We start from the raw sequence: 12520 nt of genomic DNA, 5'->3' as shown, positions 1-12520 counted from the left end.
ATCTGTCTTTATAAATACATTTCCACACAACACTGTTTTTGTAAGTTTAAGTTCTGTGTAAGCCATCTACATGCGTCAGACGAGCCTCCCTCCATTTGGTGTAAATGCACAGTTTGGAGTATCTCGCATGCATGGGCATTGTGCATAGACAAGCTACAGTATGTTAATTGCATTCTGCTTACTTGCTATTATATAGTGAGGGCGACAACATCCTTTATAAACACAGGGAGTCTGTGTTTAGAAATCTGTGATTTTTTCACTCCTGCAAGATATTTTACTCCAGTGTGCTTCATTCTGGGATTGTATTAATGAAAGCTTTGCAAGATTGCAAAACTATTAAATCCGATCTTATTCACCATATTGTGTTAACAAGGCTTCATTCTAAAAGTTTCACACTTGGTAAATGAAAACTAGTATGCACTGTTGTATCATTCTGGGTGTCCTGCACAGAATCATGGCGTTCTCCAGGGATTTCTCCGGAACCCTTGCTGTGTTAAGATTCTATAAAGAACCTTTGGAGTGTTCTACAGTATACAGACTACAGTGTAGTCCAGCCAGCATTTACATTGCCGGGGCAGTCAGGCTATTCTAGTCCAGGTTCTGTGCAACGTTTTAAAGAAACCCATTAAGGGTTCCCTATATACGAAGCACTGCATAATTAAACATAATGCCTTCCTATCTTCAAACATTTAGAAGCATTTGGTTTTATTTGGAAAAAGGGTTCTGGAGAAGTCCCAAAGGAACCATATACAGCAGTTCTCTCCAGGAACTCTCTACTAATAATGTGTTTCAAGTCCCCAGCTAAAGTATTTACACTGAAAGGTATCCTTTTTCTACCTTAATACCGGTGTTATACGGGGAGAAAAAGAGAAAAGGGGTTTGCAATACACCATTAAATGCATATACTCTGTTAGATTGAGTGTTTGACATCAGACCTCTCAGGAAGACCAGCGTACCAGCCATGACAAATCCGTGTTCAGTATTTCTTCAGACTAGCTTGCGGTGTCACAGCTTTGAGTCATAAAAAACAAAATAAAAAACGGGTTTGGGCTTGGGGGTGTGCGTTGTCAAACCGTTCACATGTTATAACAGCGCTTCCTCTTTGAAAATAAGAATGTATAAAATGCACGCCCACCTGCATGCGCGCCGCCGCCGCCGCCCAGTGCGCGCTCCCCCGATCCGATCATGAGAGGCAGCAGCAGTTCCGTTTCTCCCTTTCCCGGTTTGAGTCAATGAAATGATCTGCCAGAAGGAGTGAGCGTGTTCCTGTGCTAAGAGATCAGTAATTCACCGCATGATATATGCGGGGAGTTATATCATTATTATTATTAGCAGTGTTATTTATTGCACTGTAACTTTTATTTCACCTTTGCTGCTGCCTGCCTAGCTAATTATTTACAAAAATGCCGGAGTTGATCTCTGTGAGTGAGTTCATTGACGAGACCCGGGAAGATTACAAGTCTCCCACAACCTCGTCCTTCACCACGAAGATGGCAAGATGTAAGAACACTGTCAACAACATTGAGGAGGTACGGTAACACCTGTCATATTCCTAGCTTGTGCGATATGTACTGCAACTTGCCTTTATTTTGTTATGATAGCGCTGGCCAGTGTGTTGCACAGTTTAGTGCGTGTGTCTGTGTATCTCAGTCTGTATGTTTTGTGTAATTCAGGTGAATCAAATGAAAAAACCTGACACACTGCACCTATTATTATTATTATTATTATTATTATTAAAACGGCATGTAAACGTATCTCTCTTAATAACACTGCTGTTCCTCTTTTTTTTTTTTTTTTTTAACGCCCAGTAGTTTTGAAATACAATTTTGTATGCTGTTTGACATTATTTTCATGCGTGTTTCAGTCATCGATAACCCCAGTTTGCAGTTTCTCTCTTTGTGTGGACGGCGTGACAGTGCTTGACCATTCATTTGTATTAGTCTCTTGTTTCTGGAAATACAAACAAACGCGCTTGAGCGAAATTCCTTTACTTTTTTTAAAATGTGGATTTACGTCATGTTTAATTTTTATCAGTTTTCATTTGCTTTAGTGTTGGCTTGTTTTACATTTTGCAATATTTTCAGCAACCCCTTTTTTTGTGTTTACAGTGCTCTGGTCTAGTGTTTTTCCGTAATGACACGCTGATCAGCTGCTGTCATTAGTGTGTGACTATCAGCTGCATTGGTGAATCACAGAAGCTCTGTCTTCAATTACTGCCTTGCGCCTTGGGTGGGGAAAAAGCTGGGCAGAATGAAACCTCAAGTCGCTTATAGGGACTACAGACAGCCGACCATCCCGGTAAATTACACGGACTGGCCAGTGTGTGACACTGTTACATCAGGGAATCACAAACGAGTTGCTGGTGCTGATGGTGTTGCTGAGGACTACCCGTCTGTAGTTGGTATCGGTACCGGCCTGTCAGCATTCTTTACAATAGAGATATAGAGAGACAGAAACGTGTGTATCCCGAACATTAAGCACATCTCTCAAAAAACAAAAAAAACAAAATGCATGCTTTACTCTTGGAATACAGTCTGCAGTACTGCATATTTTTCCAATGTCATATTTCAGTTATATATATATATAATGCTAACCTGCACGTGAGCAGACCACACAGCAGCCTTGAACAGCGTTTGAGAACGTGCCAAGACAATTACACTGCAAGAGCGCAAACTCCATTCCCTAATAACAAGCCTGACACTAATTATCACCCGTTAGAGTGGAATCAGCTCATCGGTGAGGTGGCCTAATATCTCCAGAATGAAGGGGCTGGCAAGTGGGTGAGTGATGAAATGTAGCTGATATCGGATGACACGCCCATGAGCCCGGAAATCCACCCAGTTTTAAATAGCTACTGTTGAAACGGTAATGGGATACTGTGCCTACAGTAAACCACATGCTAAATGTGTTCGCAAACTGTTTGCTGGATTTCTGCTGGCAGGTAATCAATTAAACAGTTCCCTGTCTGATCGCCCCTCATAGCACGTGATCACGTCTCTGCAGGGTGTTTGTAAAAACAGTGCCGTTAATCCCAGATTCAGTGAATTACCCTTCTCGACGTTTCCCATAGTAAAAGCACAGCAAAGTGTAAAAAAGCAGAAATGAGCATTATAAAGACCGACGAGGTATGGCAAAGCATATTAATGAACATGGGGAACTGCAAAATGACCTTGCAAAAATGCTGTGGTAAAGGGATGCCGCTGTTCTATAGTGAGGGTGTGCCCCTTCCTAGATTTCAAATTAAGACAATTAAAAGTTCAATGGATGTTTTTTTTTTTTTTTTTTAAAGTTATTTGAATACTGAGTCACAGTGTCTAATAAGAAAGGGTGTGTATGTGTGTCCTCCCCCCCTCGATCCTCAAAGTTTAATTCATCCCTGACTATCCCACGCAAAATCTGTAGTGTGATCGTTTTGTGAGGCACACAGGATAAACCAGCCTCCTCCACATCATTCTTCTTCTGTCAAGGAAGCCACTTGCTGGCAAAAGAGGTCATTTGCACAGAGCATTGTGACTGATGGCTTGAAACAGGGAATGTGTAGTCTTGTCAGGATTTCAGATTCCAGCAGGCTTTGTCACATCTTAACTGATGCATTAATGTTCTTGATGGAGCCGCTATGATGAGTACAGCAGTCTAACTGTGACCTCCTAAGAATGGCTAACACTGCCTAACATCATCTGTGTCTGTGTTGCTCATGGAAATCGGAGCTCATTGTCTGATGGGTGGATCACAATCTCTCTGACACTTCAGGGGAATGGCCTCTAGAAATCTCTGGACTTGAAATAATTATTTCTGTCTCTCTCCTTAGAGAGAGAGCCTGAGGGCAGACTGTCCTGTCCTGCCTCGCCTCCTCTTCTAATCAGGGGGTCTGAGCTATTGAATGGGACTATTTGATCAGCTCAGACTAGAACTAATTGGTATAAATTTGACCACTGAATCTCAGAATGGATTGCACTCAGGTTTTTTTTTTTATTTATTTATTTTTTAAAAAGCAGGTTTTTGATTAACCAAATTTAAAGGTGTTCCATGACCTTTAACAGACGCAGGAGCGGTAGCGTCTGCACTAGGCCCTGCCTCTGCTAGTTCTCAATACAGATGTCAGTGGAAGTACACTCATGAGCACCACATAAGCCTCGCTGCTTTCTGTTTATTGTAATAGTTGTGAAGGATAGTTTCCCAGCCTTGGCAGTGTTCAGACCACCCTCTCAAAAGGGTCGTTGGTGTTGTGTATTTTGGCTCTTGTGCTCATTAAAGCAGGGCTGTGTTGGTAACAGGACTGCGATGCACTTCCCTATGCATATTCAAAGAGGCTATTACTGTTCTGATAAAGAACAAATCAACTGGCATGCCTGTCATATCGGACGTGTTGATCTAATCCGCTGGTTCGTGTCCCTCGACATTGTGGCATGAACCGAGCCTTTTCTGTGTGCCCCAGTGTGCTCCGCTTGTCTGCTGATCCAGGCGCCACGGGTGGAGCTACGCTTCAGGATGCATCGTTTGTACTGAGCTAGCGCTCCTTCAGGGTTCTGCATGAACTGTTTTTCTTTTCTATTCCTCCTCCCAGTTGTACAGCAGGCACATTTCATGTGCCCTTCCTTTAAAAAAATAAAAAATAAAACAAAATGAATAATAAATGCATTCGCTGGGTCGCACAGCCTTTGTGTGGGCAGGCTGGTTTGGTAACAGAACACTGTTTATTTGTCGAGTGTGCTGCCCTATCTTATTAAGTGCCATGTTATCACAGGCACATGTTATATAGAGGAGGAGAAACAGAACAGTTACAATTTATACTGTCAGGAACATTCACAAGCAGATTTATTTTGGATGTCTTAAATAAGCTGTGGGATTACAGTAAGTGTGTGTGTGTGTGTGTGTGTGTACGTACAGAATGTGTTCATTTAAAAAAAAAAATAGTATAAATAACTCAAGGTTCCCAGTCCCACTATCCTTTTGATTCCAGATGGTTTTTAGTGCGTTTATTCATTTGCATGTATATGTTTGAGCTTTTTGTGCGTTCTAGTGCATAGCTGTTAACAAATTCATTTTTTAAAATATAATAATACAGATGAATAAATATAATGCTTCTATGTTACTGGGCAGACAGTTATCCACACGCATATTGTTTTTATGAAACATTGTAAGCCTGTTTTTAAAGGATTAAAGGGTTCAGCTCCTAATTCCAGTTTATCTTGGTCCCGGCTGCGCTCTAAATATCAACAACAAAGACACACCCAGTTCTCCATAACTCCAGCTATGCCTGTGGTGTAAGTGTTACAATATTTCAATGCAAGTGAATTACAGAGCAGCCATGAAAGTCCTGCTGGTGCCTGTCTAATTCAATTTTTACACTGACTTTAGCAGGACACAGCCTACCCTGTGCTCTGTGTAACTTATTGCACCATTGCAACTGCCGATGTTAAAAATGGACATTTGTTTCCAAATCGACCATGTGCATTGTGAGCGTAGCAGCGTGGGGAACTCCAGGCTGGCTTGTTTAATTTGAGTTCACACTCTGCTGAATCAAAGTTCAACCCTGGAGACAATATAGGCCTCTTCCACTGCCTTCCCTGGATCCTCTTTAAAGCACCGCAGGAACCTGACTGGTTGAAAGCGGGCAGCGTGTTGTGGTGCCTGAAGCTCTCGAAGTGTCCTGCTTGATGGAAATGTAAAGCGTTTAGCCATGCGCTACCTGCATGTACAGTATGGGGGTAGGTTATCCCATAGAAACACTGCAGTTTTATTACTGATGAGTGAGTGCCTGAGGTTGTTCTGGGATTCATTGACTCTGCACCCTAAGCATGCTGCCTTTTCCAAACCCTTGAAGACCACTAATGTGCACCTCCTTTAATAGCCAGTTACTGCAACACCTTTCTGCAGAGCGCACTGACCTAGAGGTTGTGTTGTGAGGTACAGCAGTAGCCAGGCCCTTTATCACTGGAATGGTACTGCAGCACTGCATGAGGAGCTGGCCTCTGTTTCCAATACTTCCCTTGAAATCCGCTGTGCAACCTTGGGTATATTAGCTACCAGTGTAGTTGTCATTAGTTATTTAAAAAACCTGGAAGCCTATTTTTGTTTTATTGATTTCTACCAGGTTAGTGAAAGTCACCTTCTGTACCAGTTCTAACTGACTGATGTTCAAGAATGCTCTCCAGTTAGCAGTTAATCACATTCCATGCTGGAAGACCATGCTTTTTTTTGTTTTAGTGGGATATATGGCTCTGGATACTTCCAGATGATTTGTGACAGCTGTTCTTAGATGAAAGCTGGTCGTCCATCAGCTGTTACACTAGCATGAAGGATTCATGAAACACTAGCATGAAGGATGACTCCCATTGCACAACGGTTTGATCCGTGCCTGGTTTTACCATGAGTAAGACTCACCTGAGCTTGTTACCTATACGGTGTGGCTAACCAAGCATGTAATAAAAACTGGAATGAGTGAAACTGCTATGCAGTAGGAGTCTTATTTCCAACAATTTTTTCTAAGCGTGTGCGGGGTCTGTCTTCCAAAGGTTTCTTAATCACGCAAGGCAGACGCTCATGTTTAACTACACCACACATGACTGCGAGGTTAGATGTCTCTGTGCATCACTCGCTTCTAATCCACTTCTCAGTTCTTGAGCTATTCCTGTTTCAGGTTGGACAGGCAGAGCACAGTTTGTGCTGATGAGGTAATAACCTGTTTGCTGCTTTGTAACTGAAGCCCTGTGGATGTGACAAATTCAAGGGAAGTAACAGGATATTTTTAGTTTTTGTAAAATGAAAAACCAAAATGCTAAAGTTAAAGAACCAGGTTGAAACACACAGTCTGCATGGAAGAGCTCCTGTATGGACCTTCTGAGCTGGAGCCTTTTAACATCAATGTAGTGCTTTCTTTTTGGAGCAAAAATCGGAGCAGGCTGGTAAATGCTTTGCGACCGTGGCCCTTTGTGTAAAGGTTAATAAAACAATGTATTTTTGTGGGCTAGCCGTTTGTTGTTCAATCCAGCCTAGATGTGTTTGGTTTTCATTAGCTCGCGTGTAATGAGTTATAAAGAGGATTGATGCAACGCTGGATATGTCTCTGGTTTCTCCTCGCACATCGCTGCGATTACGCTGACCCTGTGATGTAGCTTGAAACAAGAGTCTCCTTATAGTTGCCGTGCCCTTGTGTAAACAGGAAGCCTCCGCACTTTAATAAGCTGCAGTCGATGACATTTACAGACTGAATCTGTTCTTCAGGCACAGCAAGACACTGCAGTCTTTTAAAAGGAGCTCACATATAAAAATAACAGGATCCCAGTTTAAGGAGAGCCATGAATCAAGCCCTTTTTTTTTTTTCATAGTGAGTGCTGGCTTAATGACCTGAATTGTGCAGAAGTGGGCAATACCGCTTCTGCTTAACAGGATGTGAAATTGTTTCATGGGTGTCTACCTGCATTGCTAAGCTGTCATACCTTGCACATTTGTTTTGATTTATATTTTACGCCTGTTTTTCAGTGGGGTTATCTTTTCTATACTATGAGAGCAGTCTGCCGTTTCGAGTACCTTTTCTTAGACATTTTTTCTTATTACGAACCGCTTTACCTGCTTGTCAGACTAGGCAAAGCTTCACAGGACAAGGCTATCGAAACTGGTACAGTACCGTCACCTATGGCACATGCTATTGGCTTATAGAGGCAATACAAAAACAACCCATACTGCTTCGTCATTTATTTGAGCTCTCCAAAGTGAATTGCACGTTGTAAACTCTTCTTTTGTCGAGCGACTGTCTGCTATGCTAATGTCTTACTGTGTTTGCTGCAGGTTTTTTTAAATTGCTTTCCACAGCGCCTTTTACAAATTGCGATTCTTTTACTTATATTTCAAAACTTTGGGACTGAACTGTGTGCTGCTTCCTGGCACATAGCCTACTGTCTATTGTCGCTGTACTCTAGAGATTGTACCATGACATGTTTGTACCATTAGTCTATAGGCTGTTGATTTCTCTAGAGACTTCATTCAAGGCTAGGCTTTATACCCTTCTTTTAGATGCCAGGACTAGCCTCCTGTTAATTTACAGACAGTCTGAACAGCATGAGGTCCAGATTACTAAGAGGTACTACTTGACTCTCTCAGCCTCTCATTAGCTTCAGTCATATACTGTAATCCTGGACAGTCATTGCACATGTAATGATCACTCAAGAATGTGGAGGGGTTTTATTTTCAAAGCTTTTTGCTTCACAGCGTGAACCATTCTTTAAAAAAATGAACGACCTATACCCATAGTTAAACTACGCCTTCAATTCAATGATCGTTCGTCTCCTGTTAAACACTTAATAGCACTGAATTTAGAAATACCTAAAGAAACTTCAATTCAATGGCTAATGTTTCAACGTCTTCAATTCATTGTCTCAAGTAGTTAATGTGTGTTGTCCCCCCTTTGTAAGAATGGAGTGGTCCAATGACCCCATATTCCCCGGCCATCTTCGCAGTAACGTCTCATTTTCGTTTCTTGTTCTGATGCTGACATGCTGAAGGCTTCTCTTTTTGAATCCAAGCCCCGTAATTAGCCTTTGCTTCTGGTAGAGTTCACAGCAAGCCAATTAAACACCACAGCGCTGCAGGTGATCCCCTCAAACTGTACATTAACTGGAAGACAGATATTATTCTCTGCCCTGGAGCGCTTACATGGAGAAGCAGAAGCAGCGGTCCACAATATGATCATACATTCCCTTCTGAGAATGAATCTGTATAAACCACACTAAGGATTGAAAGATAACAATAGTCATTTTGAACGTGAGTCTGAGGTTAATACATAATGAGTTAAATGCAATGCAAACTCTTTTTGCCCTCTGTTGAAATGCAGTGGCTGCTTTTAGTGTTGAGTGTTTTCCATGGAAAGGTTAATGCAAGTGTAACCTGCATGCATTTCAATTTAAACAAGCATGCGCTGCACGTCTACGTTAGGCACAGCGCTTCCTTTACCTGTTTGTGATGCGAGTAGCATTTATTATTGCCATACAGACGAGATATGGTTACCTTGGCCCTAATACTCGTTTATTTTGGTATTGTTGAAAATGTTATGAGTGGTCGTTGGTATGGAAAACCGAAAGAAAGGCTTGAAGTATTTGTAACTTCAGAACATTGCATTTATAATTTCCTAATGGTGTGAAACCTACTCTTGAGAACCGGTGAAGCATTTCATTTTATTAAAGTGAGTGTATGACAGACGCACCTGGGATAAACCGACCCCTTTCTTAAACAGTCCCCCGAGGTTCGGGCACTCGGCTCATTCAGATTTCCGTGCACGGTATCTGACTCTTTATTACTTTCCGGGCTTCTGACTTTACTCAAACAATCATTTCTATTTTTCAATCTCCTCAAAAGCCCTCTGCACTTTCCACAGACGGCTGCGTGTCTGAGTTTACGTAGCGTCCTGGTTTGAATCACTCGGGAGTTGAGAGATGAAAGCTGAGTTCAGGGCTTGCCTTTGTGTTTTTTATTTTTGCAGACGTTCGTAAAAGTGCAGTGTCAGAAGAAAGGATGTCTTGATAGCTTATCTAGAAAAGACAGGAAGGTGTTTCCATGGAAACCAAAAAGAAACTTGAAGGATAGTCAATTTTCCACATGCTTGCAGAGAAAGCCATTAAGGTCCACAATTGTTGGATTGTCTTGTCTCAGATTAACTGTTCTCTTTATTGGATTACTAGACTGATATCAGCATGGTCCAGAAAGACAAAGTTGAAAAAAAAAGGAAGATTTTCTTTTCTACAGCTACGTTAACTCCAGTAGATTAATAGAAAAGAGCATGAAGACGTGTTTTTTTTTTTTTTTTTTTTTTGGTGAAGGCCTAAAGGTGAAATCTGTTCATTTTCATTAGTGATACTTGGTGACCCTGTTCCTTATAGAGCTGTGTTCTTTGGTTAAAGGTCAGAATACTATGCGACAGCTGAGACTGCCTGTGATTCTAGGAGCCTGAGAGGCTTCCTCACATGAATCTCAACTCAGAGATCACGGGCCAATTTTGAAAGCTACTGAAACCTTCATATTGTAAGATTTCACAAAACAAGGGCCTTGGTGTCACTGGATTGGAATCGGCAGCAGTCTTTTAATGAATCTGCATTGAGCGCTTCCCTGTTCTGGTTATTGTTATTGGCAATGACACAGCAGACATTACAGTTTAACAGTACATCACGCTGATTTGATTAGTGCTCTGTTGAACAAATACTGGATGTGTTTAATTTTTGTTGCTTATTTCTGTTTAGGAAACAGTTGGGATGTTAAACCAAAAATGTATTTATTATTTGTGTGTGTGTGCGAGATGTAATGGGTTGACAATGTTCACATACATTAAATAGTTCCTTCATTTATTGGCTGTTGGCTATCTACGTACACAGCCAGGGAAAAGGAAAAAAAAAAAAAACTTTAAATTATGTATGGATTTGCATTAAAAAAAAAAAAAAAAAAAAATGTATCTGCCCTTTTGGCGAATGCATATACAATATAAAAAACAGCACGTTTGTGGAACTGTGGGAACATTCCACAGCAGGGTCCTCGGGGAGTGTGAACAGAAATGCTTGAAACTCATGTCTTTTGATTACCAGCTGGATAGCAGCTCTTCAGCAATGCAAAGCTAAGTGGAAAATGATTCATTTGTGTATAAAATGTGAACTGTGTATGTCTATTTATCTATCAAAAAAAAAACAAAGAGAGAAGAGACACAGATGCATGCAATAACCCTTGCAGAACCATTAGCAAACCACAGCAATGGCAACACAATGGATTAGCGACAGTTTCTGCACAGCAATCCCTACTGCTCAGTATATGGTAACACATTGCTAATGATAAGCTACCATGGCACTATAATGTATATGGGTCATGCCATTGTGGTGCCATTGGTGCAGTACTGACTATCAGAATATGAAGATGGTACCACTGTGGTAACCAGCGTTCTCATCTTTGTCACTGACTGTGTGTCAATGCCCCATTGCCTCAGCTCTGGTACAGAACCATTGTATTGCCTTTGACAGTTTGGCAAGGAACGCTGCTGCAGGAGAATGTAAAAAATAAAATCAATCGCATCACAATAGCTGTGAAGACTGCAGAAGGATCTTGCATGTATGAGAAAATCAATGGAAACCTTGAGAGGAAAGACAGGCCAGAGGTCCTTGTCTTGCAGGAGGGCAGCCAGAAGTCTGCAGGCAAACTCAACGGCCAGGCCTCCTGTTCCGTGAAGAGTTTCCATGTGAAAGGGCAGGCATCCTGAGTTCAAAAGGGTGGGAAGGAGAATGGCTTGTGTCTGCAGTAGCTCTGACAACAAAAAACTCAACAAAAATTGCATTACAGTCGACTTTAATTTGCCTTGCGCAACACCCCAGTAATGGCACGTTAATGTACATGCGTTGCCAAGTAGCAATTAAAGTCAAAATAATAATAATCTTAAGCAAATGTATTATTATCGTGTACTGCAGGTCTTGGAAAACTGAATTTTAAAATGTCAAATCTGAATGGTACTGTACCAACAGCGCAGCAATTCAATGCCGTTGTCACTTTAGAAACACAGTATTCTCTTAGTCTTGCAACCTTTTATTCCTAATATGAAAAGAGCAGCCAAGAGAGGGTGTTTGGTTATTTGTTGTGTGTTTGTACCGACAGATGAGTTAAGCCAAAGGAAACGATGGAGATTTGGAAGGAATCCCTTAAAAAAACACATTTTTAAGTCTCTTTAAGAGATCGGCTGTGAAATCTGCAATTGCTGTTTTGAAATCCTTTTCTCTGCTGGAACTCTGGCAGTGCACGGTATGGTGTTGGGAGGAAGGGGAGTGCGACTAGAGGCAGGGGATGTGAGTTTCATATCTGGGATGGACTTTCCAAAGAGATCAGGTATTCAAGATCCTGGTATTCTTTCAAAGTATACAAATTACTCTATCCCTGGTCAGTAAAGTGAAAAACATTCATGTGAATTCATAGTGAAATAAGTTTTAAAAGTAGCAACTTTTAAAAAAAAATTCTGATGCCTTTTCTTGTTATACAGACTCTCAATAAATTCAAGTGGATCTCTCATAAAGGTTTGCCATTAGTAAAAGCATAGCAAAAGTGTAATAGAGCATGGTAAAGCATTGTAAGGAGTAACACTGTATGAATACACAGGGACATATGTTGATGAAATGAAGACCCATGCTTGTTGTAGTATTGTGCGCTGGATCTTGGGCTCGTGCACAGTGCTGTGAGCACACATCTGGTGCAGTAGTGCCTCGTGTATTTCAATTTGGGTTACTTCTACCTGTGAAGTTTATTGCAACGCCTTACAACGAAAGCAAATAAACACCAGAGCCCAGCAGCATCAACAGCAGCAGCATGACTGTCAAGCAGGCACTGTCAAGCAGGCATGTGTTGTCAAGATATAGAGGTTTTTTTTTTTAGCTTTTGCTAGAGTGTAGAGCTTTTGAGACAGAAAGCCATATAAATTTGAGTTGTCGTGCCAGGGCTGTCAAGAAACGCAGCCTTCGTTGCTGTTCATCTCGACTGTATCTTGTATGCATCCCCTTTTTATAAA

This window comes from Polyodon spathula, chromosome 8 (genome assembly GCF_017654505.1).
Source record: "Polyodon spathula isolate WHYD16114869_AA chromosome 8, ASM1765450v1, whole genome shotgun sequence".
NCBI lineage: Eukaryota > Metazoa > Chordata > Actinopteri > Acipenseriformes > Polyodontidae > Polyodon > Polyodon spathula.
Note: the sequence above shows the minus strand (reverse complement) of the source record.